The 6733-nt window shown below is 52.4% G+C and overlaps 1 protein-coding gene and 1 long non-coding RNA gene across 2 annotated transcripts in view; one reads left to right on the forward strand and one right to left on the reverse strand.

Annotated features, from left to right (window-relative positions):
- Rtn2 (reticulon 2) overlaps nt 1-6733 on the reverse strand; it is a 54759-nt gene that overhangs the window by 11075 nt on the left and 36951 nt on the right. The gene's annotated exons all lie outside the window — the stretch shown is intronic.
- On the forward strand, nt 421-2168 carry LOC117286880. Its single transcript, XR_004518022.1, has 3 exons — nt 421-676; nt 748-857; nt 2033-2168. It is a non-coding gene; the product is annotated as an uncharacterized LOC117286880 (long non-coding RNA).

Here is a 6733-nt window from a genome sequence, read left to right on the forward strand (position 1 = left end):
AGCAGATAAAATGTGTAGGTCACTTAACAAGGCGGGCCTAAGGCAGGGAGAGGGCATGGCCCAACGGAGTGCTCCAAGTGGGTCAGAGTTTGGTTTCTCTACTTGTTTTCCACCCTCGGGATGGTCTCAGGGTCTTGTCACGAGCTACCTCCACAACAGGTCACTTCCCTCACCCCTGTTCTTGTTGTTGCTGATCTGGGGACAGGGTTTCCTCAGTCGCTCAATTGCTCAGGCTGCCTTGGACCTGCCCGGTCTGGACACACGTGCCCCCGCACCTGGCTGACCTCTTGGTTCAAACTGGCCGGTGCGCATAAGCAGCCAGGTGCAGGGATGTGGGTACCGGGATCCAGGGGAACCTACCCTCCCAAAGGCATGGAACCCTGTGCTAGCCTCCGCCCTCTCAGACACGTGCCCCCGCACCTGGCTGACCTCTTGGTTCAAACTGGCCGGTGCGCATAAGCAGCCAGGTGCAGGGATGTGGGTACCGGGATCCAGGGGAACCTACCCTCCCAAAGGCATGGAACCCTGTGCTAGCGCCTCCGCCCTCTCCCACCGCGCTCCCCTCTGTCCCCGTTATCCAGGGCAGCCTGGACATCGTGACCTGCACCGTGGCCGTGAGAAGAGACGACCCAGAGAGAGCTCGTGCTGCATGCAGCCCTGGGCCTCAGAGTTGATGGTGAGCAGGGCCCCAGAGCCCAAGGAGGGCAATGCCTACAGGGCTCCCCAGCACTCTGACACCCTCCTCAGAGCTGTGTGCCTCTGCTCAGGAGCCCCTGAGGAGCTTCTGAACACCTGCTTTGGGACTCTGGCCTCTGAGGACATCCCGGATTGGCCTCCTAGTGGAGATGTGCACTGTGGTGAGATGGCTGGGGTTTGGGGTGGAGCAGCAGAAGGAGGGTCTCCTCATGAGGGCCTTGCTCTGTTCCCCAGGGCCACTGTCATCACTGAGTTGTTTTGAAGTTGAAGTGTGTATGTCACTCAGGTTGGCCTTATATTCACACCAGCTATCTCCTTTCCTCAGCCTCCTATGCTAGGATCACAGGCATAGATCACCAGGGCTGGTTGAACCTGTGTTCTCCCAAAGAGCATGTAATCCCGTATGCCTTTACCTCTCTTAGGGAAAGGGAATATGCAGCCCCTGAAGACAAAGAACTTGCCTGATGTCTTAATGTATCTCTGTGACCACATTTCCTGCAGTCCCTTCCCATGGCATTGGTAACCATGGCAGTGAGTTTGGAGTGGCTTTGCCAGACCGTGTGTACACGTGTGCTGTGTCTTTCTGTTCCTTGATTCCTGCATGTTTTACATACCATTTGGCAACCTGCTCATTTATTTATTAATTCATTTGTTATTGGGGATAGAACCTTGAGCTTGTGAGGCAAGCGGCAGCACCACTGAGCTAAATCCCCAGCCCAGCAACTTGCTCTTTTCAGTCAATAATACATTAAAAATTTTACTAGAGACTGGGGATTTAGCTCAGTGGTGTCACACCTGCCTCACAAATGCAAGGTCCTGAGTTCAAGCCCCAGGACCAAACAAACAAACAACAAAAAAATCTTTGCCAACCATGGGTGGTGGCACACGACTGCAACTCTGGCATTGGAGAGGCTGAGGCAGGTGGATTGTTGTAGGAGGCCAGGCTCCAACTTTATGCTGACCCAGGGGATGATGAGGCTTAAAGAACAAAGACACAAAAATAATTTAGAAAAGGGTGGCCAGGGGGCTCTCTACTCTAGTGAACAGAGTCCCGTACTGACTGTGCTTCTCACTTTTTATTAGACTAACACAAAGAAGAAGCAAGCAAGCGTGTGATCCAGAGTTCAGGGAAAGTTCATTGGGTTCTCATAATTTACAGATTGCACCCAAATGTGTATTTTCTGTAATTAGACTTCAGCTGTTTCTCTCCCCAAAACTGGTTGACACCAGCATGCTAAGGAATAGCCCGAGGGCAGGGGACAGCTTTCTGTCTTTATCCCCCTGTCTCAAGGGGAACTCAGCCTAGCCCTTCGTCTTTACCCCTGGTTTCTCACAGATCTCCAGAAAGTCAAGGCCAAACAGGCTACCTGAACTACATAGCAAGACCCCTGCCTCAACAAAATAAAATATCATCCATGTCATTCACAATCAAACACACCCTGCCTCTCCCCACTCTTTCTCTACTGGGGACTAAAGCCACAATCTTTACACTGAGCTACATCCCTCACCCTTTTATTTTTTTATTTTGAGACTGAGGCTAAATTGCTAAATTCTCCAGGCTGGGCTCAAATTTGTGATCCTCCCAGAGGGCTGGAATTACATATGTGTCACCACACTGGCTGCCCTCACTCTTTCTGAGTGCTGCCAGCTCTGCAGACAAGGACGTGCACACGTTTCACTACCCTCTATCTTTTGGATGTGCACTTAAGCTATTTCCAGCTTTCTCCCTCTCACCTCACTATTTTGGTAAAGATGCTTAATCAGGTCCCTTTGTCACCTGCAAGAGTTCCCAAGTGTTTGTAGGTCTACCTGTGTTGTTCAACTCTCGAGCTAATTATGCTTTTTACATTTTTAAAGGGTTATTCAAAGAGCTTTTATATATGCATGAAGCTCCAGGTTCAATCCCAGCATAGCAAAAAAAAAAGGACATGTGATACAGACCCATATCCAACTTGCCTAGAGTATTTACTAAGTGGACTTCTACAGAAAGTGTGCCAGCTTTGGCTATAGGGCAAGTGGTACCCAGAAATAGCACCCAGACCATTTCACAGGTGGGAAAGCTAAGAGAGGAGCAAGGTCTTGGCCAAGGTCACACAGAACTGGGCTCTCTGTGGGTTGGATGAAAGCTCTTATTTCCAGCTTGGAGTGGCTGAGTGAGGCCCAGAATGGATGGAGCTGTGCCCTTGCTCCAAGGAACCTGGAGCTGCAGGAGACATAAACAATAACCCAGGAGGATCAGGGTTCAAGGTGTGCCCCCAGTGGAGTGGAGAAGGGGAGAGGGCTCCTCCGTTCTTCAGAGCAGAGTTAGTATCAGCGAGTGGCCTAGAAGTGAGGTGTCCCCCATAAAAGGGGGGTGCAGCTGTGCTTGGACAAAAGATGGGACGGTGGATTCATTGGGTCAGCCGACTTGAAGAATCGCATTTTATATCCACACTTTGGTTTTAGGAGTTCTGGGACGCATGCAAGAGGGTTATGGGCCAGATTCATTTCCTGCCCCCAGGGCTCAATTTGTCAAACTGGAAGTATTTCCAAGGATCAAGATACCTCACCTAGGCCAGGAGGCGTCCTGAGGGGGCGTGGCTACAGTAGCCCCGTTAGCAGGGCGGGGCTTGCAGAACCGGGCTGAAGCCTGGAAGGGTGCAGGGGCTCCAGCTCCAGCTGGCTGGTTGGGGAGGAGACTTGCGAGAGAGCCGGCACCGGGGAGTCTCCTACCCTATGCCCAGTTCTGTATTTTGGATGGTCCTGCTCTCTTAAGTGAGCAAAACTAAGTCATAACAGGACGCTCACGGGGAGAGGGCCAGGTGCTTTGTCTGCACAGAACCTTGTGTTCCGTGCCCAGCCCTTGCAGGCACATCACCCCACCATTCCTTTCCCCATCCATGCCCGCTCTGACCCCTACCCAGCCCCACACTGCGGTTGTGAGTCAACGGCCGGCTGGGCCCCCTCTGCCCACTTCCTCATCTCACCCGGTGGCAGTGGCAGGCAGCAGACTGTGAGGGGTATGAGGGGTGGGGCCCTGGCTGACCCCGCCCTCCCTTGCGGGGGTATGGAGGTGTCGCCCCTTACTATCCCCTCAGTGAGGGAGGAGCTAGACTAGGCCCTTGGGTTGAGACAGACGCCCAAATGTGGGATTTAAGAGAGAAATTTTAAGGAAGCCCTTGTCTAAGCAGAGGGCTTCCCCCAGGGCCTCCTGAGACTATTAAGAAATGGAGGGCCAGGGATGTAGCTCAGTGGTGCCTGCCAAGCGCAAAGTCCTGAGTTCGACCCCCGGTATGGGGAGGAGGGGGGCAGTGGAGAAGTCGGTGGGGAGAGAGTAGGACGGGAAAAATTGTGCTCCATTGAGATCCCCATAAGAATTCCCAAAGTGAGCAAGAAGAAGAGATCCAGGAAGCATCTGCTCCACCAAGCTTGCCCCCTAATTTGGGGGGTGAGGTCTGGGGTGCCCACCTGGGCAATAATGTTAAGAGGGAAACTGCCAAAACAGTAACAAGGACACAGGGGACTTTCTCAGCTCTAGAGGGTCCTGCAAGAACAGCAGTTTCCGCAGGGATGAAGGAAGGGCACTGTGGTACAAACTGCATGTGTGAGGCCACTCAGATCCTGGCTTCGGGGAAAAAAGGTTTATTCCTATGAAGAGAGGCTGAGATTGGAGGCAGAATTCAGCAGCTAGCTGGGAAAGAAAACTACATGTATATGGGACTTGGGAAGGGGCTATGATCATAAAGGAATGCTTATGACAGAGTCAAAGGATGGTCAGCACAGGTGTGTAGACAATCATTGGGCTTCTTGGCTCTGGGCAGATTGTATACACTGTCCTAAATTTTCTTTATGATTGTCCTGTTTATTGAGAATAGCCTGTTGATTTCAGAGATCAGCCTGTTTGCTTGCAAAGGTCTCATTACAGTCATGTTGAAAGGCAGAGTTCAAATGGGGGCTGTGGTCTTCCTAGCCCCACTGTGCACCATCTGCAGCACTGACCAAGGGCTTAGTAAAGAGATTTCAGTATCTATTCTGCATTCTGCAAGAATTGTACCTGTTTTATTTTGAGAGGACAACATTCACCAACACCCACTTGTCAATCCATCAAGTTGGGATAGAATAGACCCCAATGCCAGTTGGACACATAACTGCAGCCTGGCCAATCAGAGATTCTGCAGGTCAGGCACATGATCCTAATGTGGCCAAAGAGGGCCACGTCTGGCACCAGCTGCAACTACTAGGAAATTGGCAAGCTCTGTCCACTGGGGACCATAGGCCCAGGGATCTGAACCTGGCCTGCAAATCCTGCTGCCTTACAAGGAGACTCTACATGGAAATAAAGCCAATTCTGAAAAAATTAAACCAAGAGATGGTTGCTATGACATTATGTGATGATTAGAGGCAGGACGGCTTAAGTGCCTGAAGTCTTCAGTTAAGTGGCCCAGTAAACTCCCTGCTTTGATTTTCTGGATTTCTCTCACTCACGGTTCAATGAATCCTAGTCAGTCACTGCTGTTGCTGCTGGTGGTCATACTGAGGAATTATCAACAACCCTTCTTCATTCACGTGATTCAAACAAACACCCTTCTCTGCCCAGCAACATCCCTGGGGCTCTGGCCTCAGCTTCCTCCCTCGTATTTCTTTCCTCCCTGTCCTGGACCTACGCCTTCTGTCAGCTTTCCTATCTCTGCAACCATTCAGCAATCTAGGCCCATTACAGCCTCTCTTCAGACCAAGGCCGAGGAATCTTCAGAGTTATCCTGGAGGTTTCCGCGGTGCAGTTGGGCCTTGGAAAGGGTCATACACATTCCCACAACTTTCGTGTTTGGGATGATGGGGTTTTCTGGAGCGCAGCAGAGGCCACACTTCTTGGAGGGGAAGCGCAGCTCTTCTCTGCATTAGTAACCCTCCCGTGACCCCGCCATGCTTCTCACACAGTACGACAGGGCTGCAAGGATGTATTAAGATGTCGGGGAAGTTCCTTGTCTTCAGGGGCTGCATATTCCCTTTCCCTAAGAGAGGTGAAGGCATATGGGATTACATGCCCTTTGGAAGAACACAGGTTCAACCAGCCCTGGCAAGGTACGCCTGTGACCCCAGCATAGGAGGCTGGGGCAGGCAGGTGGCTGGTTTGAATATGAGGCCAGCCTGAGTGACATACTCCAAGTTCAAAACAAACAACATAAAGAAACCGTTTCAAAGGCAAACGAAAAACCCCTCCCCCCAAAAGCGCACAGGATCCAGATGGGCATGGTGGTGCAAGCCTGCAATCCAAGGACACAAGAGGCTGAGGCAGGAGGTTCTGAATTGAGGCCACTGTGGGCTATATAGGGAGTTGAAGGCCAGCAAAAACAAAGAAAAACACAGGTCTTACTTAGGAGAGGTAATGCAGTGGTAGAGCACTTGACTGAGTTGTGTAAGGATCCAGGTTCACTCACCAGTGCTGCAAAACCAAACAAATCAAAAAGAGCAACAAGAGAGGGTCCTTACCTCCCAACACTTTTTGGAGGCCTGGTGGAGCCAAGAATAAGCTTCAGTGATGACAGTGGCCCTGGGGAGCAGAGCAAGGCCCTCATGAGGAGACCCTCCTTCTGCCGCTCCACCCCAAACCCCAGCCATCTCACTGCAGTGCAGGCCTCCCCCAGGAGGCCAATCCGGGATTTCCTCAGAGGCCAGAGTCCCAAAGCCTGTGTTCAGGAGGAGGGGCTCCTGAGCAGAGGCACACAGCTCTGAGGAGGGTGTCAGAGTGCTGGGGAGCCCTGTTGGCATTGCCCTCCTACTGGGCTCTGAGCTCCTCCTCACCATCAACTCTGAGGCCCAGGGCTGCATGCAGGGCGAGCTCCCTCTGGATCGCGTCTGCACACGACCTGGGGACCCTGGGAAGCAGACCACGGTGCAGGTCACGATGTCCAGGCTGCCCTGGATAACGGGGACAGAGGGGAGCGCGGCGGGAGAGGGCGGAGGCGCTAGCACAGGGTTCCATGCCTTTGGGAGGGTAGGTTCTCCGGGATCCCGGTACCCACGTCCCTGCACCAGGCTGCTTATGCCCACCGGCCAG

The sequence above is a fragment of the Fukomys damarensis genome, unplaced genomic scaffold (genome assembly GCF_012274545.1).
Source record: "Fukomys damarensis isolate Sample0158 unplaced genomic scaffold, DMR_v1.0_HiC HiC_scaffold_19, whole genome shotgun sequence".
Lineage (NCBI taxonomy): Eukaryota > Metazoa > Chordata > Mammalia > Rodentia > Bathyergidae > Fukomys > Fukomys damarensis.